The sequence below is a fragment of the Bos javanicus genome, chromosome 28 (assembly GCF_032452875.1).
Source record: "Bos javanicus breed banteng chromosome 28, ARS-OSU_banteng_1.0, whole genome shotgun sequence".
NCBI lineage: Eukaryota > Metazoa > Chordata > Mammalia > Artiodactyla > Bovidae > Bos > Bos javanicus.
The window spans coordinates 20,142,312-20,168,952 of NC_083895.1; the positions used below are offsets into that span (position 1 = coordinate 20,142,312).

The window sequence follows — 26,641 nt, forward strand, 5'->3', positions numbered from 1 at the left end:
ATGGGTTTCTATTAAATATGAACCATTCTCTGACGGGAAAACCGATCAGGAATTAGCAAACTATGACACAGCCCCGATAGTTTGCACATGAGAGGCAGCTCTGATGGGTGCCTCCAAAGATTACTATGTCCTACCAGGACAGTACCATTGCCCAGGGGAGTGCCCAGGAAATGATTGTTTAATGATGGATGCTGTGGTCCTCAAGTCTGAACTCTCAGGCCCACTCCTTACTCTTTCTCTGCTCTGCTCTGTGTCACATCCCCTCTCCCTACAGTGTCTCCTGGCTTCCTACTGGGCCTAACCCATGGGAAGTCAACTGAAGGTACTTAAGACAGCAGAGTAAGAAATAAGCCAAGGTATTTCTCTCCTTCCTTTCTGCCTCGGGCAATACCACAGGCTACAATCTATAACAGGGGAGGTACCAGCTCCCACAGGACAAAGCTGCCACTTTCTATAAGGAGAACGGTCGCAAGGTTCTTGCAGTTCTACGTCCCCTGCCTTGTCCTCTCTGGCTTTCTGCTGTTGGTAATCTTGGCGTGCCTCACTGGCTGGCTCCTGCTGACTTTTCTGCATACGCATCATATGTCCAGTCAATTCCCTGAATAAAATTCCCTCTATTCCCTTCTGTGTGGTTTCTCTTCCCAGATGGACTCTGACTGATACATTGACTAGCTGGGCTCTTCAATGTTCCTTCCCCTCCCTAGTCCTCAGTTTCCTTGTTTCTAAATGAGACTGGAGGAAATACTTAGCAAGTTTTATTTCAGCCCCCTGGTTTCTAGCAATGTGGGGCCCTGAAACACTGGGGGACCTCCAAGACTGAAATGCCCTTTGCAGTTTAGAATGGTCTAGAAAGAGGTACCTCATTTCGTTTTTCCTTAAGTAGTTTTCATTTTGAACTGCAGCTTTAAGTCTTTTCTCTGGAAACAGGGTGAAAATACTAAAGAATATATTTTGAATTACACCATTTTAAAAGCAATAGATTCATTGTCTCTTTCTTATGCATTTGTCATTTGGTATTTCCTTATCTTTTCTTTAAGTGCTAGAAGTTTAAATGGTTTTCCTCTAGTCTTAATACTCTGTCATTTGGTGATGTGATATGCTGTGGTTATGTTTCCAAATTTTCTTTTTGCTTAAAAATGTTTTTTTTTTTTTTTTTTTTTTACCATTTTAGATTTTGGCCATATAAGTTATCATCTTTCTGGATTAAGAGATTCTCATCATTTAGTTTTGCGTCAAGTCCTCCTTTGTGTCCTGGATCATTTTAACTGTCTTTCTCTACATCCTTGAAAATCCTTAGAAGTCTTCTGAGGCTGCTGTACAGGTGAACACTCAGAAGGTATGCATGGCCATGTGGTTTAGGTGGAAAGGGCTTCTGCTGGTTTCCCATTTTCCTTCTCTGAACACTATGTGGTATGCGGCCCCTCACCTGTACATGGACCCCATTCCCCAGGCGAGGTCCCACTAAGCCTGGAGTGGAACAGCCCCTGTGGTCCTTGTCGGACCCTCTTGAGCAATCTTGGTGGCAAGGCCTGAAGCAACCAGAGAGCAAGAAGCACATGTTGTTCATAGCAGATCCCTGTCGGGAGTGATTCAGCAGGCAGTGACGCATCAGCTTCTTAGAACTGTACTCTGAGAGGAAGGTTGGAGGGCTGCACATGTGGCCTCATAGAAGCATCCCAAGGGCTTTGGAATCGAATATGGTTCCAATGAATACTCTATGTGAAAACTTCTGCAGTGATAATGGTTCATAGTATTTATTAAGCTCTGACTATGTGACATGAACTGTGCAAAGTTTTCCTGCATACGTTATCTTATTTAATTTGAATGTCATTGGCATTAATTTTATAAATGAGGAAATAGGCTGAGAGCAATTAAGCAACTTGACCAATATCATATAACTAGAAAGTGATGAGGCAGGAAATCCCCCAAGTCTATCTGCTTTGGCTGTCTCTCTGCCACACTTCAAGTGAATTACATTTTCCAAGCATCACCTTGTTATCTTATCTTTCATATTAGGATATTAATATGACTATCTTACAGTATTATTTCACATCTCCACCCCCTTCCTCTCCCCTTTCACATTTATTGAGTTTCTATTTTACCTATGCACCAAGTTACATCTGGGTAACAAGAAGATTCACTAGCCAAAAAACTGAAAAACAAACAAAATCAGTATAGCTTCAAATAATTCAATAAGTGTGCAAAATTTCCCGGCTGGGTGGAAACTGTTTTGGAAGTCTGTCTTAGGTGGTATGTGGGCCTGGACTCAAACAGGTCCTCAAAATACACATAAAGAATTAAAAACAGGTTCATATGGTAGGTCTATTGTTAGTTTTTTAAGGAACCTCCATACTGTTCTCCGTAGTGGCTGTACTAATTTACATTCCCACCAACAGTGTAGGAGGGTTCCCTTTTCTCCTCACCTTCTCCAGAGTGTATTTTTTGCAGTCTTCTTGATGATGGCCATTCTGACCAGTGTGAGATGATACCTCAGCGTAGTTTTGATTTGCATTTCTCTAATAATTAATGACGGAGAAGGCAATGGCACCCCACTTCAGTACTCTTGCCTGGAAAATCCCATGGATGGAGGAGCCTGGTATGATGTTGAGCATCTTTTCATGTGCTTTTTGGCCATCTGTATTTCTTCTTTGGAGAAATGTCTATTTAGATCTTCCACCCACTTTTTGATTGGGTTGTTTTTCTTTCATTTTGAGTTGTATGAGCTATTTGTATATTTTTGAGATTAATTTCTTGTCTGTCACTTCATTTGCAAATATTTTCTCCCATTCTGCAGGCTGTCTTTTTGTTTAGGTGATGGTTTCCTGTGCTGTGCAAAAGCTTTTAAGTTTACATAGGTCCCATTTGCTTACATTTGTTTTTATTTTCATTACTCTAGGAGGAAGATCAAAAAAGATCTGGCTGCAATTTGTCAGAGAGTTATGCCTATGTTTTCCTCTTCACTTGTGCCTCTTGTATATATGTACTTCTAAGTGGTACATATATACAGTGGAATATTACTTAGCCATAAAAAAAACAAAACAAAACAAAATAATGTCATTTGCAGCAACATGGATGGCCCTAGAGATTGTCATATTGAATGAGGTAAGTCAGACAGAGAAAGACAAATATCATATGACAGCACTTATATGTGGAATCTAAAAAAATGGTACTGCTGCTGCTAAGTCACTTTAATCATGTCCGACTCTGTGCAACCCCATAGACGGCAGCCCACCAGGCACCCCCGCCCCTGGGATTCTCCAGGCAAGAACTCTGGAGTGGGTTGCCATTTCCTCCTCCAATGCATGAAAGTGCAAAGTGAAAGTGAAGTCGCTCAGTCGTGTCCGACCCTCAGCGACCCCATGAACTGCAGCCCACCAGGCTCCTCCGTCCATGGGATTTTCCAGGCAAGAGTACTGGAGTGGGGTGCCATTGCCTTCTCCAAAAAAATGGTACTAATGAACTTATTTACAAAACAGAAATAGAGTCACAGATGTAGAAAACAAACTTACGATTACCAGCGGGGGAAGCTGGGGTGGGTGGGAGGGATAAACTGGGAGACTGGAATTGATATACACATACTACTATATATAAAATAAACTAGTAAAGACCTACTATGTAGCACAGGGAACACTTTTGAATACTCTGTAATGACCTGTATGGGAAAAGAATCTAAAAGAGTTGACATAGGGATATGTATGACTGATATACTTTGCTGTATAGGAGAAACTAATGCAACATTGTAAATCAACTGTATTCTAATTTTAAAAAATTAAAGAATTCAAAACACTGTAAAACAATGGAGGCGGAAACAATGGAAACAATGTCCCCTTCTCAGATACACATTGTTTGCACCGGTGGAACAGAGAACAGCTTCAGGACAGGGTCCTGGTCAGCAACTCACAGCAACTCACAAGTGAAGACATCTTGTCTGTGTCTTATTCAATCCAAAGCTTGATGAAGAAATAGTTAGGAGCAGGTCCTGAGGAAGCAGGCTGGCACCAGTAAGTTATTTGGAGGTCGTTGGGACCAGGCCAACTGTAGCAAGATAATCCTCCCTTTCCAGTTGAGGATTTATCACTCAAGATCTTGAGAGTTCAAGGGGCATGCTGAGGGGTCTTGAGGGAGAGGGATGGGAGGTTGGGCAGAGTTTGTTAGCAGTATTTTCAAGGCCATCATTTGACTCACTCTCACTTGAACATAAGTGCATCTCCTGGTTGTCTATGCAGAGGAAACCTTTAGATATGTAAAACCAAAACTGCTTATTAGTAGGGGGAAAAGCCACTGAGAAAAGAGATATAACCTGAATGAGGGAACTTGAAACAGAAGTTGACAAGGGGGGTTAATGGATCCAGTGGGAGATGAGCTTGACAATGACTGGGGCTATAGCAGAGGCCAATGAAACATTTCTGTACTCAACTCTCTAGGCTTTGCTGCCTTTTCTGATTATCTGGGGGATGTTCCACTATTCTGCAGGAGAATGAGGGACATCTAGTTGCTTTCAGGATAGATGTGTCCCAGTGGGTGGTCACAGCTCTAGAACACAGACTGTAAATCCCTCTAAGCCCAAACCAGAGAAAAAGCATATTCAGTTTCTCTTCTCTGATCTTTGGAGATGGAGGTCTTCAAAGGGAAATGGCAATCAATTCACAGCTTTGGGAGCACAGTCAATGATACACTAACATGTGATGGTTTGACATTCATCTTATGGTGAACAGCATCACCACTTGGATTTCTTAAGCATTTTATCTTATTTGCTTTGCATCCAGCTCATAGAAGACAGAAACTGGAAGGAGAAGGCTTTTAAAAACAACCACGACCACCACCACAGCAAAAACTGAATAGGCTCTAGAAAGAATAGAAGCTAGGAAAAACAACATTTTAGGCAGGCTTTAACAACGTTTAGGCTATTGTCCACCAGTCTTCAAAGTAAACCCACCTTTCCACAACAGAAAATGGGAGTCTTTGGAAGGGTTATTGGGGGGCGGGGGGCGGTGAGAAAAGTGGGGACTCATAGAAACAGAAGATGAGAGGCATTATTCAGGGAAATATTCCTAGATTAGCAAACACATTCATATTCATACTAGCTCCCCTAAATGCCTCCTTCTCTGAGGAAACTTCCTGGAGTCTCTGGGGTCACTACTGCTTTCTTTAAAGGCCCTTAGCCCTCTCTCTCCAGTACTCTTGCCTGGAAAATCCCATGGACAGAGGAGCCTGGTAGGCTGCAGTCCATGGGGTCACTAAGAGTCGGGCACGACTGAGCGGCTTCACTTTCACTTTTCACTTTCATGCACTGGAGAAGGAAATGGCAACCCACTCCAGTATTCTTGCCTGTAGGAGAATCCCAGGGACAGAGGAGCCTAGTGGGCTGCCGTCTCTGGGGTCACACAGAGTCAGACACGACTGAAGCGACTTAGCAGCAGCAGCAGCCCTCTCTCCAGTCCTCTATTCTCTACTGAATTGAAGCAGCTGATTCCAACTTCTGTCCTCATGTTCAGAGTCTGAACCTTCCAAGAACAGAGAAACACACTCTCCATGTGCCTGTGCCCATCACTGTGCCTGACACTAAAAAGGGCTCCCAGGTTGCCTGCTGGGTGTGCTCTTGCCGAGTGCAAATGACAAGACTATAATGTGTCAGTATGGAACAGGAAGGGCCACTGTCCTAGCTAAGTGAATACTCTCACCCAGGGAGATCTTTTATTTTCTCTGGAGTTCTTATCTTTGTGGCTTTAACTTCTTCATTAACATAAGCTACAGGTGTCCAACATCATTTTTACATTTTAAGGATCAATACAAAGGTATTAGAAAGTGTGCTTAAAGCCTGAGGGCTGTTTTCATCCTAATACTATGCAAAACACAAAGGCAGATGCCCACTTTGTATCCACAGAAGCATCATGTGTACACACTCTCACCTGCTGAAAACTCCCAAAATTAAACCGGTTGAATGAGTTAGGAGAGATCAGTTGCAGTTTTTCTCTTTAAGAAAAATTGCCTTTATGATGTTTAATTTGTTTATATCAAGTTAAATGAATAAGTATACAAAGAAATATAAAATAGATCAGGAGAGAGGGGAAAACAAAAATCTCACCTTGTTGTCCAAACTTCTGTTACTGAAAGAGCAAGCAATGTTCTCCTAGTTGCACAGAAAAAATGGATTGTTTAGAATAACACGGTGCTTGGGGGTCAGAGGCTTTAAGAGAAAGGGTCTGAAATTCATGCCACCCCACCCACTGGGGTTGTGAACTGGGCTTGTTCTTGCCCTTTCTAGTGCTTTGACTACACTGGTCAACTCGATATCAAGAAAAAGGCAAGAATTTTTTGTCCATATCTGGTTGATGATGTACCCATTAGTCATCTCGTCTCTCTACATCTACTCAGAAACAGCAAACGTGTTGTGTCGCACAAGGTCCCTGGGAACCTTGGCAGGGCAACCGTTTACTGCTAGCTGGCCTGGGTCAGGGTGTGAATCCTGGATGAACTCCATGAAACTCCGTGGTTGCTAAGAGACATAGTATCTTTAAATGTCGATTACAATTTTCCTCAACAGAGCTCAAATATCATCTGTTGTTTGAGCTTTAAAAGTTGCATTATATGTTAGATTTAACATGATGTGGATGAAAATCTTGACTTCATCATTTACCAGCTGGGTAATGATGCTAAGTTACTTCTCTCAGCTTCATTTTTCTTTCTCTGCTAACAAGAAGTGGTGATAGAAAACAACTTCATAAACTGCAAAACACTCTACCTGAATTAATTCGAACTACTTAATTCACATCAGATGTGAGAACGTATGTGAAAGAGACTGAACACAAAAAAGATATCAGAATATAAATATCACAGGAGTTCCTGTGCTTCTTTGATTGTATATTATTTTTACTATGTTTGAAGAAGATACTAAAATCTATGTGAAGTGAATGTGAGGTTATTTGACAATCAAAATTCATATTTAGCTCTTAAAAATAAATTTGGGGATAGTATATAAAATTATTAACAGTGGTTTATTATTACAGTATCATGTAATATTATAATAAATATTATTAAAGGCAAAGATATCCTAGTTCATTTTAAGTGTGATTTAATCCACAAAATGTTCTGAGTCCAATTTGTTAAGGTAGGGTATTGTACATCATGTGTATGCTATACTTTCTGGTGAGGACTGGCAATTGAGACTTAAAAGTTCAGATAAGGAGGAATTGGCCAATACTTTGGCCACCTGATGCGAAGAACTGACTCACTGGAAAAGGTCTTGATGCTGAGAAAGACTGAAGGCAGGAGAAGGGGATGACAGAAGATAAGATGGTTGGATGGCATCACCGATTCAATGGACATGAGTTTGAGCAAACTCCAGGAGTTGGTGAGGGACAGGGAAGCCTGGCGTGCTGCAGCCCATGGGGTCGCAGAGAGTCAGACATGACTGAGCAACTGAACAAAAACAACACAGAAGGAATTGCAATTGACCCCTCCATGGTCTGTAAATGGATGCTCCCAGCATGTATATGTTGACAGTAACAGTGGAGCCCGGCCATGTGTGCGTGTAACCATATGCTAAGTAGAAAAACCCCTTCCTTTAGGGTTCCTTTCTCACTGAGCCCTCACTGGATTCATCCTCTGGGCTGTGCCCCTCATACCTAGTGGTCCTCGGCTCTGCCCCAAAGTACCATACCTGCTGGGCATGGTAATGACACACTCTTTGAATCCATGCTTTAGTGAATTCTTGCAGTATTCCTGTTTTTCCTGTCTGAGCCTTCCTGACTTTAAATAACCAAACAGCAGCTGCTTGGAATCCAAGTGCTTGGATTTTGGGATTAGACAAGCATGGCTAAAATCCTGACACTGACAATGGCCAATTATTCACCCTGGGACCCTGGGCAAGATTACTTCAACATTCAATGACCTACCTGATTTTGCTCATCTGTAAATGAGGATAATAGCATCTAACATGTAATTTTTTTATATTAAAAAGATACAAGCTTTTAGTATGGTGCATAAGGGAAAGCTCTCAGAAAGTTATAGAGTGTCATTGGCGCTTCTGAAGTTTGATAGGCCATCATAAAGAGGAAAGAGTTGTTCTTTTTTGTTCCCAAGGGATAAACTGAACCAATAAATGAGACTGCGAGAGAGAGCTAGTTGGGTTCAACAGAAGGAAGAAATTCGGAACCATTTCCGTGGCCCCCAGAACAGGAGAGATTGTTTCTGGGTCCCGGAGTCTTGAAGGGCTCAAGCAGGAGACAGGTGCCAACATCTCAGGGATGCTAGAGACAATATTTTGTTGGTGAGGTGGCAATGGTGGTAGGGAGACTGGTGGCAGTGAGGTCTCTGATTCTCTGTAAGATTTAATGAAATTTTACCAAGATATAGAATTCCTATGCTTTGTTTTCCTGAACATTAAAACATATATAATGTCATTTGCTAATCTCATCAAATGGACTGCTCCTTATTAAAGTGTGCAAAGAGATGGAATTTGCAACTATGCTATATAAATAAATATTATCTTTGAATATTGCAAATATATGAATATAGAGCAAATATTATTTTCAACTTTCTGAAATAGCTTTGTAGGAGCTATGTAGGAGACGAATCTCTAAAAATATCCTTTAATTCTTTAAAGTTTTTTTTTTTTTTAAATAATATGGCCATCTCAGAAACATGAGAGAATTACCCATTGTGAGTTATATGGGACAAATCCTTCAGAAATCCTGATTTATAATAGTACATTAGGAACAATGAAAAAACTCCCATTTGGGGGATCTATATGCCATACGTGCTAACATCTCCCTATGAGGTAGATATTTTTAGTACTCCCATTTTATAGAGGAGAAAACTGAGGTTTGGAGAGATCTAGAAATTTGTTCAAGGACACCTAGCTAAACGTGGACCGTCTGACTGACTCCCAGCCCCTGCTTTTTCCACTGTGTCATACTTCTTTTTGACCACTTCCTGTCGTGCCTGAACAAACACAGTTTAGGTCAAACGTCCAAACAACGATGACGTGCCCCCGTCACGCCTTCCAATTACACCCTATAATTTCCAAGTCTGAGTTGGAAATCCTTTGGCTCTGTGCTCTTGTCTGGCCTGCTCAGGAAAATGTTTATTTTGAGATATACCTCTCTCAGAACGGCTGGATGTTTTTGATGGTCATTCATACATGGACAGTGTTAAACTGGAGGTACAAGAGTAGCTACTTTTTCTCTCAACTGAGACTGCCCCTTTGTCCCCTGCTCCTAATTTGGGTTATGTTTCAAGGAGGGTGTTAGGGTTATTAGTGGGTCCATAGAAACTATAAATAGCACCCTGGGCTTTAGCCAACTCATCGTGTTTATGGGTTGCGTTGCAACCGTTGTTGGTAATTATAGACGCGTGGGTGAGGATGGGTACTGATGAATAGTTCCTCCTCTTAGTTTCCTCTTTGCACAAGCCCAACACTGAGAGTGTCCAAACTCACAGTCTCATCATAAGGTCCCTCGTGTCTAGCCACTGCTGTATTTCCTGGCTAACTGAAATAACCAGGGAGGATGAAAGATTTTAAGGTATTCCATATTACCAGCCAAGTGACAATCTGTGTAGTCGATGCCTTCTTTAAAAGAAATAATGTTATTTCAAGCTCAGGTGGTAAAGAATCTGCCTGCAATGCAGGAGACCTGGGTTCGATTCCTGGGTGGGGAAGATCCCCTGAAGAAGGGAATGACAACCCACTCCAGTATTCTTGCCTGGAGAATTCCATGGACAGATCATGGGGTTGCAAAGAGTTGGACATGACTGAGCGACTAACATTTTAAATTTCAAAAGAAAGTTGCTTCTTATCCTACCTGTAGACATCGTACCTTCAAGAAAGATTTCCTCCTCTTTGTGATGACAGAGCATTTCCCACAGTCTTTGCAGATAAATGTGTAGACAGGATTCATGGGTCTAGTTGAAATGAAGATCCCCAGGAGAACTCAGTGAAACAACACGTACGCTGCATCCAGTAAATTGTTGTAGTCTGTAATATAAGCTTTTTTAATACTCCACATACAAAAGAGGGCAGTAAAGGGAGGTGGGGAGCGGTCACCTTTTCCAGCTTTTCCCTTTATTCTCTCATGTGTCAAGGGGACGTGTTGGTCACAGACCAAGGATGCTCCCTGAGCTGACCATGCAGCTACCAGAACAGTCAGGCACATCTGATTATAACCAGTCACTGAACTTAGACTATGTGAAAGAATGGAGTATAAATAGCTGAGAGAAAGAAAAGAAAAACTGCTGTCATCTTCAAGGTGGAAGACATTCTTTCCCACTCACTAATTTCAGTCCATGCCTTTGGGTAACAGCAGCATAAAATCAACTAGTGGGAAAGAGAAAATGGGGCCATCTAGGCGGATCCATCCAATTCCCTGTTATATGCCCCTGCCACGTCCTAACTTTGCCCTGGCTTGTCTAGTTCATGTACTCTGATGCAGGCTAAGTAGGTAGTTCTCAAGCTGCCTAGAGGATCTGGCCAGGGTTGGTATAACATGGTGCAAGAAGCCAAGAGGAATACCCATTTAGTATCCAGGGACAAGATACTGAGCTCATATAAGTATGTGACAGTTCATTTAAGCAAAAGGTAAGGAGTAAAAGAAGCCATTCACAAAGGATGACATACTGTGTAATTCCATTTATACAAAATGTCTGCTGCTGCTGCTGCTGCTAAGTCGCTTCAGTCATGTCCGACTCTGTGCGACCCCAGAGATGGCAGCCCACCAGGCTCCGCCGTCCCTGGGATTCTCCAGGCAAGAACACTGGAGTGGGTTGCCATTTCCTTCTCCAATGCATGAAAGTGAAAAGGGAAAGTGAAGTCGCTCAGTCATGTCCAACTCCGAGCGACCCCATGGACTGTAGCCTACCAGGCTCCTCCGTCCATGGGATTTTCCAGGCAAGAGAACTGGAGTGGGGTGCCACGGCCTTCTCCGCACAAAATGTCTAGAATAGGCAAATCTATAGAGACAGAAATGGCAACCCACTCCAGTACTCTGGCCTGGAAAATTCCACGGATGGAGGAGCCTGATAGGCTACAGTCCATGGGATCGCAAAGAATCGGACAGGACTGAGCAACTTCACTCACTTTGATAGAGACAGAAGGGGCTTCCCTGGTGAGTCAGACAGTAAAGAATCTGCCTGCAATGCAGGAGACCCAAGTTCAATCCCTAGGTCAGGAAGATCCCCCGGAGAAGGAAATGGCAAACCACTCCAGTATTCTTGCTTGGAGAATCCCAAGGACAGAGAAGCCTGGTGGGCTACAGTCCATGGGATCACAAAGAGTTAGACATGACTGAGCAACTAACACTGTTTTTCTATAGAGACAGAAAGTAGTGGTGCCTAGGGCTGAGGGATATGGGAGGTTGGAGGGTGATGGCTAAGGAGTAAGGCATTTATTTTTTTCAAGTGGTTAAAATGTTCTAAAATTGATTGTGGTGATGAATGTACAACTCTGTAAATAAGCTAAAAGTCACTGAAGAGCATTCATTAATTGGGTAAATTGTTTGATATGAGAATTATATCTCATGAAGCTGTTAAGGGGAGCTAAGCTGTGGAATACCACAAACACTGAGTAAGGAATAGTGAAGTGAAGAATGCTACCCAGAGATGGTCTGCTGAGTGGTCTTAGGAGGGAGGTCAAAGGCATTACACAGTTCCAGCTACAGCTCAAGCATTAATATTTCGAAAAGGGCTATGATGGCTTCTCTCCTCATGTAAAAGACCACTGGAGATCATGTCATGATTATTATAATCTACTTCTCCCATTCCAGTGGGATGAATCTGTCTAAAGTTGACCCTGGTGAATCTTGGTCCTTGGTTTATAGCTATGGAGAAATCAACTTTTCATTTCTCAAAGCCTAGTTAGAAAGTTAGTTTGTGCACTACGATCCTCGGAGATTAACTGCTCTTCCAGGTGTCAGTATTTTCCTATGGTTGCATTTTTTTTTTTTCAGGGCTCACTCAAAGAGTTCCAGACTTGGCCAGTCATTGGAGTAGGAAGGTGGTTTTAGTTATCTTTGAAGAAAAAATCAAATTTCTCCAGTACGTCTATAACAAATAATGAATGAGGAGCCACTTGTACAAGGTCCAGTCCTCGATACAGTGATATGAGACATTTAATCCAGTATTTAGATGCCCTGATCCTTCTACAGCTCTCCAACCTCATCTCTCATTGTCTGTCTTACAGAGATTCAGAACAGTGGCCCAAATGCACGCCTGCATTTTTGCTCATGCTAATCCTACTATCCAAAATATCCTTCTTCCTTTTCCACATTTGGCTGCTTCTGACCTGGTCTTCAGCTCTCTTCCAGGAAGACGTCCCTAAATTCTCAGAATGATCTGGGAGTCCTTTCTACAGTCCCATGGCACCCTGTTATACTTCATCAACACATTTGCTGCATTGTAATGGGATTATCTATTCATCTGTGTCCCTACTGGTCTGGAGTCTCCTTAAGCTCATAAGTGTATCTTTGTCCTCAGCTTGGCTAGTTTCCAGCACCTAATACATTCTTAATAAATGTGTGTGGAACCCCTTTGCTTCAAAGAGGCTAGGCAGCAGTCACGTGGGAAGTTTGACCAAAGAGATTTGGCACCATTCCTCTTAACCCCAAATATCATTCTAATAATCAGGTCCATTCAAAAGATCACAGAGTGGCAGGTCGTTCTTAGAGTTCCCAAAACCTAGCACATGGCCAAGCATACATACTAGGCACCCCTTAAATGTCTGCTAAACTGATGAATATTTACAGTCATATTGACTGTCGTATGCTAACTGTCTTACTGACCACACTTTACATACCTTGGACAATCCTACCCTAAATTATTTACTCACATGCTAAGTTCATATGTTCATTCACTATTTGACAAAAGAACACTATGAGTTTCCCACAATGGAGCTGAGCAACTCTTCCCTTTTGATAAAAGCACCATCTTGGAAATGGAAGATTCATGTAATTGTCTGAATATTCAAATATTAATTTATAAAAGTGAATGGGAAACAGAAAAAGAAAAGTGCTGATATTAGTAAAAATATGCAAAGAGTTCTCATTAACTAAATAAAATTAAGACAAAAATAGAAATAATTAGATGTGCTAAAAGTGGCCAGTCTTCAGCTGTGATTGGATGCTCAACGGAAGAGATGTTGATTGCATGTTCAATTACGAATAAAAAGAACAAATTAAAGAGCATGGGTAAAATTCTGGGACTGTAGTATCAAATATAGTGTCCAAAAGACAAAGAGTAGTTAGTTAGCATATTTATAATTACTTTTTAAATTTCTGGAAGTCCTCTTACCTCTTAACTAAACCAAATAGTGTCTGTCTTTTGCTTGATATCTATATCTGATTTTCGTGTTTTTCATGAATATATTACATATCAAGGCAGGAAGTGACATGTCATATTGGAGATTCTTGAAGGCTTTTCCACTCCCAAAATCTTTGGGAGGAGTAACACTTTAAAAGGACATAATAGCCAACTGAGGACAAAATTCAAAGATTATATCCTAGCTGCAGCTTTATTGCTAAGTTATTAAAAGCACAGACATAAGAGTCAGATACAACTAAGTCACCTAGCAGTGTGTCTCTATCAAGTTACTTAATCCTTCAAACTTCAGTTTCTTTATCCAAAATGAGGATGATAATAGTACTCAGCTTGTAGGGTAGCTGCAATATTCAAATGAAAATATTCAGTGTGGTTAGTCCAGTGGCGGGTACCTACTCTGAGCTTCTAACATAAAAGTTGCTGCCTAGGAGGGAAGAAGGATGATGGAAGAAGGGACAGGATAGGCTAAGCTTGGCCTACTTCACAAATTGTCTAGGACCCCACTGGGTCTTCCTACTGAAAACTCAACACAGAGACATTACAACTTCTATTTCTACTCCTGATCTACCCACTGGGCCATTCTGGCTTCTGCTGGAGTGAGTGGGAGTGTGCTATTTCTTTGCCTAATGACTCCTTCCGAATTAGAGAAGTTGGAAACCCTGACAGTTTGTTCCACCCATTGCTTTTTTTGTTTCACCACCTCTGCACTCAGGAAGGTGTGTCTCTGACACTGTTGTCACATCTGCATTTTGATTTTTCAGTTGTCTGAGGCTCCCAGCTCTTTGAAACAGGTAAAGATTACAACTCTACAATTATAGAATTAAAAGCAGCTCAGTTTAGGACGTGCTGTTAAAAACAACACAGCAGCAGGCTAACCCTGTGTGATGGATACTGGGTACCACAACCCCTGAAACTCATATTCACCACCCAGGGCCTCTGTGCTTGCGCCCCTGACATGGCTGGGACTGCAACCTCACTTCCATTTGGACAGCATTCTTGCCTACATTCTTCTTTAACAGTTTACAAGGATTTAATGCCATTACTTTTTGCTGTTTAACATTTATTATTTATTATTTTTAGCCTTGCTTATTAAAATATTTTGAGAAAGTCTTGTACTTCTAATATTGTACCAAGAACTCAAACATCCTTGAGGAGCAAGCAGGCCTAGGTAGAGTAGAGAGAGAATCAGAAGTTGGGGGTGGGTGGTAGCAAAAAACTCAAAGGAAAGGAAAGAATGAGATAAAAGAAAAACCAAGACTATCATGTCAAAGTACCCAACCCAGAGCCTAGAAAGTAGTGGGAAGTGTTCCGTAGTTGAAGAGTCTGCAACCTTTCTTGTATAATGAGGCTGCCCTAGCATTTTGCTTGTGAAATGACTTCCAGACAAAATCAGCAGTCATATCAAAATTCATTCATTCATTTCATTTCAGTCGCTCAGTTGTGTCTGACTCTTTGCAACCCATGAATTGCAGCACGCCAGGCCTCCCTGTCCATCTCCAACTCCCAGAGTTCACTCAAACTCATGTCCATCGAGTCAGTGATGGCCATCCAGCCATCTTATCCTCTGTCGTCCCCTTCTCCTCCTGCCCCCAATCCCTCCCAGCATCAGAGTCTTTTCCAATGAGTCAACTCTTCGCCTGAGGTGGCCAAAGTACTGGAGTTTCAGCTTTAGCAGCATTCCTTCCAAAGAAATCCCAGGGCTGATCCCCTTCAGAATAGACTGGTTGGATCTCCTTGTTGTCCAAGGGACTCTCAAGAGTCTTCTTCAACACCATAGTTCAAAAGCATCAATTCTTCAGCACTCAATCTTATTCACAGTCCAACTCTCACATCCATACATGACTACTGGAAAAACCATAGCCTTGACTAGACGGACCTTTGTCGGCAAAGTAATGTCTCTGCTTTTGAATATGCTATCTAGGTTAGTCATAACTTTCCTTCCAAGGAGTAAGCGTCTTTTAATTTCATGGCTGCAGTCACCATCTGCAGTGATTTTGGAGCCCCCAAAAATAAAGTCTGACACTGTTTTCACTGTTTCCCCAGCTATTTCCCATGAAGTGGTGGGACCGGATGCCATGATCTTTGTTTTCTGAATGTTGAGCTTTAAGCCAACTTTTTCACTCTCCACTTTCACTTTCATCAACAGGCTTTTTAGTTCCTCTTCACTTTCTGCCATAAGGGTGGTGTCATCTGTGTATCTGAGGTTGTTGATATTTCTCCCGGCAATCTCGATTCCAGCTTGTGCTTCTTCCAGTCCAGCGTTTCTCATGATGTACTCTGCATAGACGTTAAATAAGCAGGGTGACAGTATACAGCCTTGACATACTCCTTTTCCTATTTGGAATCAGTCTGTTGTTCCATGTCCAGTTCTAACTGTTGCTTCCTGACCTGCATACAGATTTCTCAAGAGGCAGGTCAGGTGGTCTGGTATTCCCATCTCTTTCAGAATTTTCCACAGTTGATTGTGATCCACACAGTCAAAGGCTTTGGCATAGTCAATAAAGCAGAAATAGATGTTTTTCTGGAACTCTCTTGCTTTTTCTATGATCCAGCAGATGTTGGCAATCTGATCACTGGTTCCTCTGCCTTTTCTAAAACCAGCTTGCCCATCAGGAAGTTCATGGTTCACATATTGCTGAAGCCTGGCTTGGAGAATTTTGAGCATTACTTTACTAGCATGTGAAATGAGTGCAATTGTGCAGTAGTTTGAGCATTCTTTGGCAATGCCTTTCTTTGTGATTGGAATGAAAACTGACCTTTTCCAGTCCTGTGGCCACTGCTGAGTTTTCCAAATTTGCTGGCATATTGAGTGCAGCACTTTCACAGCATCATCTTTCAGGATTTGAAATAGCTCAACTGGAATTCCATCACCTCCACCAGCTTTGTTCGTAGTGGTGCTTCCTAAGGCCCACTTGACTTCACATTCCAGGATGTCTGGCTCTAGGTGAGTGATCACACCATCATACTTATCTTGGTCATGAAGATCTTTTTAGTACATATCAAAATTACTAGTCCTAAATACTGACATTTTGCTGAAGCTCTCTTCTTTCACAGGTAATCCTTCTGAATGCCTTGTCAACATGCACAGTATCCATTTCCTTACACTCATATTCTCCCCACCTCCTCTAACCTGACTTCACACCCTTGCAGGAGCACAGGCACTGCTCTCCTTCAGGGTCAATGGGTGCCTTTATTCTGTGGGTGAGTTTTGGCCTCACTGGCCTTCCTGAAGTATGTGACACAGGCAACCAGGATGATCTGGGAGTCCTTCCTATGGTCCACAGCAGCCTGTTTGTGTGTGCATACTAAGTCACCTCAGTCGTGTATAACTCTCTGCGACCCTATGGACTGTAGCCCACCAGGCTCCTCTGTCCGCCATGCCCTCCTCCAGGGGAATCTTTTGACCCAGGGATCAATCTTGCATCTCTTATTGTTTCCTGTATTAGTAGGCTGCTTCTTTACCACTAGCACCACCTGAGAAGCCCCATAGCTCATGGTCTCATAGCACCCTGTTTAGACTCTTTCAACACATTTACTATGTTGTAAAGGGATTATCTATTTATCTGTGTCCCTACTGGTCTGGAGGCTCCCTAGGGCCCATCGCTATAGCTCTTTGTCCTCAGCTGGGGTAGTTCCTAGCACCAAATCTATTCTTAATAAATGTGTGCTGAACCCCTTTGTTCAAAGAGGCTAGACAGCAGTCACCTAGGAACTTCAGCCAAAGAGATTTTGGCACCATTTCATCTTGAAACCCTCTTCCCTGCCCTTCTTGCCACAGTTTCCCTTTCTTCTCCTTCAGTTTCCCTTTCTGGCTCCTTCTTCTTCGCTCGCTACTTTTGGTTGATGAGTTGAAGGAAATATCCTTGGTTTTCTGTCCTCACAGGACATAGCTATCCCCTGCCATGATTTTAACTACCACCAACATGCAAACGACTTTCGTATTTTTCTGGTCATCTCCGACCTGTCTTTTGAGCCTCAAGCCCACATAACTGACTGCACGATGGGCATGTCCACTTGGATATCCCACAGGCATCTCAAATCCAACACGCATACACCTGAATTCATTCTCTCTCACACCCCCTGCTCGCCACATCATCTGTAGTCACTCAAACTAGAACTCTGGGTGTCATCACAAGTTTCTCATTTTCCTTCAACTTCCACTTCCTTCCCTGCTACATGTCCACCGAGTTTTGGAAATTATATCTTTCAAAACCTCTAATCCACACACCCACTACCTTAAGTTGCAATTCTCACATTTTTCTTGAATTCTTTTTACAGCCTCTCAATGAGTTTTCCTGCCTCCTGTCTTGCCATCTTCAGACGCATTCTCCTCACAAACACCCAAGTGATCTTTCCAAAATGAAACTCTGGTAAGTCCCTATCTTCCTTAAAGCCTAGTGATCAACTTCCCATTGCTTATACGGTGGAATAAAAACCCATTTTCAGAGCCTACCAGGGGTTCTTTGATTTGACTACTATATTTTATTACTACTATTCTCCCTCCCTCTCTCCAACTTATATTAGAACTTAGAACTTCTAGAAATTCTCCCAAAGACCACGCTGTTCCATACGTTTCCATATATTTTTTTAAATGCAAAAGAATTTTTTTCTTTTGTCTTTGCATCTCATTCTCACCTAGATAAGTGTCTATTTATTAACAAAGGGCTATCTCTTTAGCCTTCTCTAACTTTCCCTCTCCTTAGGAAATTGACTACTTTCTCTGATCTGCCACAGGATATCTCTGTCAGGTATCTACCACACTTATTTACATGTCTGTCTCTCTGCTAGACTGAAAAAAGTTCAGGGTGAGGAATGACATCTTATTAGTCTTTACTCTCACTCCTGTGCGCAGGGCCTGCCGTAAAACAGGCACTGATTCCGTGTTTGATTCGTAAGAGAAGACAGCACCTCATCATCCTTCATATCAACCGGAATTGAAAATCCAAGAAGCCACTTTTGAGAGCGTCAGTCAGTTTCAGTCTCAGTTGCTCAGTCTGAGCAGCTTCGAGCAGCTTCCTGAGCCCTCCACCAATACAGAAAGTATCCAACCTGCCAGGAGGTGTGCACTGCATTCACTGATCCTGCTGATTGGATGGCCTTCTCCTCCCTTCGCCCCAGTCTTACACCCCACAAACTGTGCATCTTAAAGGTCATGGTCATAAACAGTCTTTATCAATCAAAGCATCAGTAGAGAAAAAAATTCCCACTCTAGGATATGGTGAGACAGTTGGTTTCAAAACATTGCTGATCGTTAAATGAGTAATGTTAATGTGATCTCAGAATAGTAAACACACCCCCACATGGATAATGATATTACTTGCATTATCTGGAAAGGAAAAAAAAAAAAAAAGCAACATTTGGCTGCAAGGACCATGGAAGAGAAGTCTATACGGGTAATTCAAGTTCTATCAGGGCAGGTAAACTGCAGTTTTCTAAGTGCCTCCCCCCACAGGGTGGGCACACACATTCCCAAATCAAATCTTCCTTCTAGGGTAGAGGGTGTGAAGTGGGGGAAGTTCAGGGAAGTGGGGAGACACACATAGAGGAAGAAAACAAAGGCCTTCATTTTCTAAAACTGTCACTCACTCTGGTTGAGAAAGAGTTTCTTAAGAATTGTGAATGTCCTGTTCAGGAAGTAACACTTCATCACACGGCTAATAATCAGCCGTGTGCTTGTCAGGGATTGGTTTTTCCCTTCTATGGTGAGAGAATGACCTAATGAAAGCTTGGATACCTTCCCCAGTGGCCTGATAGTCATTTGAACACATTCAGCATCCATCGGTATTACTTTAACTCACCTGGGAGACTCACAATGGTGGGGTGGGGTGTGAGAAGGGTTCTTCCGAAGTTTCAAAAGATTTGTATGGAACCAGGCCAACACCCCACACCAAAGCAGCTTATGGGGGTGGGGGGACCCTGTGCATGTATCAAGTCAAACCAAATGTACTTTATTTTCCCCCTCCAGCTCACTTGCCTTTGCCTCTTCTCTCTCTGAGTTCTTCCCCAGAATTCAGTATCTTGAGGGTGTCTTAATCCTTAAAGAAAACAACCCAATCAGCTTATTCTCTCTGAAGTGTTGGCAATTCAGTACAACCAGTGTTTACATTTAGAGGGGATGAGTACTTTACCCCAAGGAATGACTCTCTAATGGTGAAGTTTCTGGTCCTATCACGGGAGCTGATGGGACTTTCCAGTGCCCCTCAAGTCCTACAGTGACTACTGATGATGAGGGCACGGAAGCATGATCCTCATGCTTCCTTCCCTGACAAGAGGCTGATAGCTTTCCTCATGGTTATCAACCTTACTTTTATGCAATAGTTCTGTTTCAGCTTTTTTTCAGAAACACTAGGCAGAAGTAGTTAAATCCCAAAGGCCTTTGCCTCTTCTCCAGTGATCCTTAGCACACTGGCACTCTATCTGGGACTTCTTCAACAGAGAAGACAGCCTGAGGAGGGACAGGAAGCTGGCATCATGTGAGCCCTTAGGTTGTATCCATTTTTAAGACCCACGTCATTTGGTGATCTTACAGCAGATATATGAAGGTACTCATCCATTCATTCATTCAAAAATTACTTATTAAGCTCCCCCTGCATGCACTAAAGAACAAAACTGACCAAGCCCCTGCTCTGGGCAAGCTTTAAGTTGGAAACTGGTTTACACTATTTCTATCTGTCTCCAGAAAGCAGAACTGGGACAAATGGCTCCAGGAAGCAGATTTCTGTTTCACATAACAGACAGCCAAATATGGAATAGTAATGAGCTCCTGGTTACTAGAAGGGTCTGAGAAGAAGATGCATGACTGCTTGCTGCAGAGATTCATGCATGCAGCTGGACTAGACCCTCTGTCTTCAGTTGTTGCTTTTAGCAGCAGGTGTCTTTTCTCAAACAAAATTTTAACCTGCATCTCCAATATATTAAAAAAGCAGAGTTGCTGCGGTTGAAGTGGTAAATATGGATCTAGAGGATCCCCTAAAGGCCACTCTGTCCAATAAACTCCAGATATCCACAAGCCACTGGATGAGATAGTCATGAAGCTCTCAGCCTACTCTGGGATCATGGGGGTCTGTGAATCTAAGTAGGATGGCATATGTTTCACACCAGTCTCCCTCTCCCTCTTCCCCATTTCCACCTCTTTCTAGGAGAGAATCTGGTGAAGCTAGAGAAAAGAGGCAGAGGCTCCAGGAATATAACAGAACTCTTAGAGAATACAATCTGAGAGTCCATGTGTATTCTTTGTCTTTTAAAACAAGATTTACTTCCTAGCAATGGACTCCCTCATCACACCCACTCGGATGTAACAGGTGTGACTAAGGGATTACACACTATTCTACAATCTGGAGCAGGAAGCTGGACATTCAGTCCCCCTTCAGATCACTGCCAGGAAAGTTCTGTTCCCATTGGGCACACTGTGCTTAGAAAGGAAAACCTTCAGCAGGTCAAAGACTCTGGGAACTCACTGGCTTGGGGCTGATGATGGGATTTAGAACAGGAAACTGGCAACCTGAAAGACAGCTTGAAGTCTTTGACAGGATACAGCTACCACACAGAGCCTCTCCACCCAGCTAGAATTGTCTTGATAGTCCCTAAAAATTTCATCCAAACTGGACTCACATCATCTTAGCTTCAGAGTCTACAAAGTTGTGAGCTGAAATAAATGAGTCAGTTGAGCTTTTCTTAAGCCCATGATTTTCCAGTTTGTCACATACAGGAAACATGATTTGTGCAGAGATGTTAATAGGTGTTATTCAATAGAATTCTGAAGAGTATTACTCTGAGAAACCCTCTTTAAACAAAACTAAGCAGGTTTCATTACTGTTGGACTTTTCAGAGCCTTGAAAATGTTAATGTGAATTGTGAGTCTCTAAGCAGGGGAAAAGTTGACTTAAAGCTCAACAGTAAGAAAACTAAGATCATGGCATCTGGTCCCATCTCTTCATGGCAAATAGATGGGGATACAGTGGAAACAGTGTCAGACTTTATTTTTGGGGCTCCAAAATCACTGCAGATGGCGATTGCAGCCATGAAATTAAAAGACACTTACTCCTTGGAAGGAAAATTATGACCAACCTAGATAGCATATTAAAAGGCAGAGATATTACTTTGCCAACAAAGGTCCGTCTAGTCAAGGCTATGGTTTTTCCAGTGGTCACGTATGGATGTGAGAACTGGACTGTGAAGAAAGCTGAGCGCCGAAGAATTGATGCTTTTGAACTGTGGTGTTGGAGAAGACTCTTGAGAGTCCCTTGGACTGCAAGGAGATCCAACCAGTCCATCCTAAAGGAGATCAATCCTGGGTGTTCATTGGAAGGACTGATGCTAAAGCTGAAGCTCCAATACTTTGGCCACCTCATGCGAAGAGTTAACTCATTGGAAAAGACCCCGATGCTGGGAGAGATTGGGGGCAGGAGGAGAAGGGGACGACAGAGGATGAGATGGCTGGATGGCATCACTGACTCGATGGACATGAGTTTGGGTGAACTCCAGGAGTTGGTGATGGACAGGGAGGCTGCGATTCATGGGTTCGCAAAGAGTCGGACACGACTGAGCAACTGAACTGAACTGACTGAAGAAGGGAATACAGTATACAGTATTCTCTAATTGTAGTTGAACTCCAAATGCTTTTTTCTCACAAGACAACTTAAAGTTCTCCATTTACCTGAAACACACTTGGAAAAATGCTGCCATAAGCCGAACACTTAAACCAAGTTAAATGAATCTAGTTTTATCTTTTATTCAAGTAAGCTAGCATTTCCAAAGTATACTAATGTCTGATCCACCATTTTGGGAGAAAAAAATTTCATGTGGATGAACTGTCTACATAACTGAAGCCTCAGACACCTAAACAATTAAATCATTTTATCTGAAAATCTTTCTAAAGTGTATGTACATCTCTATTTTTTATTATGAAAAACAAAACAATTCTGAGTATAAAAGTAAACATATGCCTATTTTTAAAAGCTTGAACATTTGGAAAAGAAGAAATAAGGCAAAAGTTACTCACAAACCTATAACTTAACATTTGATGTAATTTTTCTCACCTTATTCTGTATAGAAAGTGTTTCTTAAATATAGAATAAATGATACAATTCACTTAATATTTTCTATATCACTAAACATTCTTTGAAAATATGTTTTAATGACTCTTTAAGGGTCTATCATATAAATGCATCATACTTCATTTAACCATTACCTTCATGGGATAAATCAACTGTTTTATTATAAATAACTATGAACATCTTTTGTCATAAATAGTTGTCTCTATTTCTTCTGAATAAATACCTAAAAGTAGAACTAATAAGTCAAAATACATAAGTACCTATAAAGCCCTTGTTACATATTGTCAAATTGCCTTCCAGATGATTTGTACTATCTATATGAGGGTCATATTTTACCACACCCTCACCAACATTAAATATTATCATTTTTGAAAAAAACAGTGTTGGGACTTCCCTGCTGGTCCAATGGTTGAGAATCTGTCATCCAATGTAGGGGACAGGGTTTGATCAGGGAACTAAGATCCCACATGCTGCAGAGCAAATAAGCTAGTGCCACAGCTCCTAAGCTCTAGAGCCTGTGAGCCACAACCAGAGAAGCCCACGTGTCGCAGCAAAGACCCAGTGTAGTCACACACACACAAAACAATAATAACAAAATTTTTAAAAGTGTTAATTTGATAAGTTAAAACTGCCATACTGTTTTCATTTTTTATTACCAGCGAATTTGAATGTTTATATATACTAATTTACCACCAATATTTTATTCTTCTATGAACTGTCTACACATAACATACCCATTTTTCTCTGTGGCCTTAGTATTTTTCTCATTGATTTGTATGAACTCTGTTAAGGTTATTGAATGTCATATTTGTGACAAATAGTTTTCACAGCTTGTTATTTATCTTTTAATTTGACATTGTTTTAAATATGTAAATATTAGTATCTATTTATATTAAAATATGACTCCCTTTCTGTTTTCATTTCTTTGTTTTCATGCTTAGAAAATGCTTCTTGTTCAGAAATCAGATGAATACTCACTAGATTTTTCCTGGATATCTTATGGCTTCATTTTTTAAAATCCTCTTTTAAAAAATATGGTGTGCCACTTGTTTTTAAAACTGAATAAAACATTTTCTTAATGACTCAGGCAGGGTTATATTTATAAACAGTGTTTAAAGTTTTGTGTCATAAGACAAAATATTCCCAGGCACCACTGAAATGGTAGAGAGAATTTTCCCCCATTCTCTGAGACCTCAGACTCTATGATTTGCTAATTCTGTGGCTAATTTTCAATTTTGATCTCTTCTCTGACATTAGGCTTTTAGCTTTCCTCCGCTATTGTAGATGCAATTGTGTGTACTGTCCACCAGTCACAATGTTCACTACTTTAAAAGCTCATACTTAGAATAACTGTAATTGTATTACCATGAACTAGAGATATGTATAGTTGAGCCTGGGTGTGGAAGGCAGAATAATGTCCTCGCAAAGGTGTCCATGGGCTTCCCAGGTGGCACTAGTGGTAAAGAACCTGCCTGCCAATGTAGGAGACTTAACAGAAGTGGGTTCAATCCCTGGGTCAGGGAATATCCCCTGGAAGAGGGCACTTCAACCCACTCCAGTACTCTTGCCTGGAGAATTCAATGAGCAGAGGAGCCTGCTGGGCTACAGTCCATAGGGTTGCAAAGAGTTGGACACGACTGAAGTGACAACACAAGGTGTTCATGTCCTAATTCCTAGAGACAGTATATTCAATATACTGTGCTAAACAGCAAGTGAAAATTATGATTTCTGATCAGTTGACCCAGAGAAGTGGAGATTATTCTGAATTACTGGTTGGGCTCAGTGTAATCACAGGTGTACTCGGAAGTGAAACATGGAGGTAGGAGACTCAGTGTCAGAATGATTTGATAAGAGAAAGACTCGATCAGCCATTGCTGGCTTTGATGATGGAAGAGAGCCACAACCCAAGGAATTCAGGCAGCTAGAAGTGAGATGCTGGAAAAGGCAAGCAAGTGGCTTCTCCCTGAGAATCTCCAGAAAGGAATGCAGTGTTCCTGACAGCTTGATTCTAGCCTAATGAGACCCATTTCAAACTTCTGACCCCCCAAATTATAAGAATAAGAATAAATTTGTGTTGTTTTAAGCCATGAAACTTTGTGTGATTTGTTACAGCAGCAATAAGAAAATAACATGGGGCCTAGAAGTCTATTAAACAGAAAAAAATCGCATGGGTTTCAGTGCATGACCTTGACATCTGCTATTTTGGCTGCTCTGAGGTTTTATATCCACCACTCTCCCTCCCAATTATTTCCATGGTTGCTGGAAATCCAACCTACATCTAGATCAGAGGCTAAGTAGGGCATTTTTATTTTACAAGAATTAGCCCCTATGAATTAAGTTGCAAACATTGGGTCAAAGAGTGAAGTAGAAGGAAGCTGCAGAGACAAAGTTTGTTTTTTTTTTTTACATTTTTATTCTTTTTTTTTTTTATTTTTAAACTTTACATAATTGTATTAGTTTTGCCAAATATCAAAATGAATCCATCACAGGTATAGACACAGTATTTTTGAAGTTTTTCAGAGAAATCACAAGGCTGGACTGTCTCCCCAGTTTGGAAGAAAGACCATCCAAGAGAAGGTCATGACCTGGGTGACAGCATCATGGTTTAATTAGCATCTGCACCGAGTCAGATAACCATCTCTGTCTTTAGGTAAAATCCCCTCTGTCTCTAAAATACTGGGTACTTCAAGAGCATGCAGTGCAAGGACTCCACATAGCAGAGTATTCTGGCAGTAGGGCTGGGAGATTAAATGGATTCTGCGCCACCAAAAGCGTTGGATCCAGACTGAATGACAGAGCACAAACTAAGTCAATAAAAACTCAGGTGCTCCTCAAGAATAGTTCACAAATAAGAATAAGGGAGGATCAGGGAAGAAGGACCTGCATTGGGCAGAGGGAACTTGCCTCTAAAATGCATCAAGAAATTTCCCCAGTGGTGTAAGTAAAGACTGCACTTAGATAATGTGTTGTAATAAATGTTGAATAAGAATCTGGAGCATGTTATCTCTGTATTCCTAATGTCTACCAAAGTGTCCTACTTGTAGTAAATACTCAATAAATTCTTGTTATAAGAATGAACAAATGCATGAATTTAGTAATCCTCTGTCATCTTTAAATCCCACTCCAGGGCTAGTAACAAAGACCTAATAAAAGTTTTCAATCTTAACATAAAAGACTAATATTTACATGAAGGCCTATTCAAGTTAACTTAGGATGTAAAAAAAGTATTAATATATTGGAATTCTTTTTATTCCAAGGGAGGGAAAAAATGGACTTTCTCTGAGCTATAAGCTTTGGGGTGACAGCTGAGAAAGAAAAGCAAAATGGTTAAAAGTAGAGGATAATAATTAGAATAGTGTCATAATTTCCCACTCCAGTACTCTTGCCTGGAGGATACCATGGACAGAGGAGCCTGGTAGGCTGCAGACCATGGGGTTGCGAAGCGTCAGACACGACTGAGCGACTTCACTTTCACGCAGTGGGAAAGGAAATGGCAACCCATGCCAGTGTTCTTGCCTGGAGAATCCCAGGAACGGTGGAGCCTGGTGGGCTGCCGTCTATGGTGTCACACAGAGCTGGACACGACTGAAGCGACTTAGCAGCAGCAGTGTCATAATTTAAAATGTAGTTTTAATAACTTAATGCATGTATGGCATTTAAAGATTAGTATCTGATGTAAATGCCCTCAATAGATTATGACTATGATTTTACTCTTTAACATTTTTACATGCTCTCCAATAATTAAAAGGCAACTCTCAGAAAAAAATAACCCAAAACAGTATTAAATAAGGTCAAAGAATATATGAGTTTGTTAATTTATTAGAAAGAAAAGTAACTAATGGATGATGACAAGACTATCTTTACATGTATATACTGACATATAAGATATGGACAGTTACAAAAATGAGAGTATTGATTTAATATATTTTCTTGGCTGTGTTCATTACTTAAGGGATCACATAGTGAATCTACTACTAAAGTAAAGAATACTCTAAGTTTTGAACATGTTGTTTTTTTAATATAAATAGGACACTTTAGGATAAATAAACCAAAGAAGAGGCTTAACTCAGGTCAAGAAACATGAGCACCAAGATGAAAGGTAACATACAGATCAGATACATAAGGAAATGCTGATTAAGCCATATCCTTAAGGCAATACAACTCACTTTCAAAGTACTTATTGGGGCATTTGAAGACTCATAAGGAACTGACAGCCACCCTTACCCAAAAGTAAGAAAAGATCAATCTTTCAAAAAAAGAAAATAAAAAACATAAAC

The 26,641-nt window shown here is 41.3% G+C and overlaps 2 long non-coding RNA genes across 2 annotated transcripts in view; one reads left to right on the forward strand and one right to left on the reverse strand.

Annotated features, from left to right (window-relative positions):
• Positions 1-1,100: 1,100 nt before the first annotated feature.
• LOC133240390 (uncharacterized) overlaps positions 1,101-26,641 on the reverse strand; it is a 42,842-nt gene continuing 17,301 nt past the window's right edge. The window contains exons 5-7 of the long non-coding RNA XR_009734215.1: positions 9,819-9,976; positions 6,086-6,130; positions 1,101-4,233 (exon numbers count right to left, since the gene is read on the reverse strand). This is a non-coding gene — a long non-coding RNA (uncharacterized LOC133240390). The remainder of the gene's footprint in view (positions 4,234-6,085; positions 6,131-9,818; positions 9,977-26,641) is intronic.
• Positions 10,939-21,463, forward strand: LOC133240392 (uncharacterized). Its single transcript, XR_009734217.1, has 3 exons — positions 10,939-16,252; positions 17,587-17,678; positions 18,161-21,463. It is a non-coding gene; the product is annotated as an uncharacterized LOC133240392 (long non-coding RNA).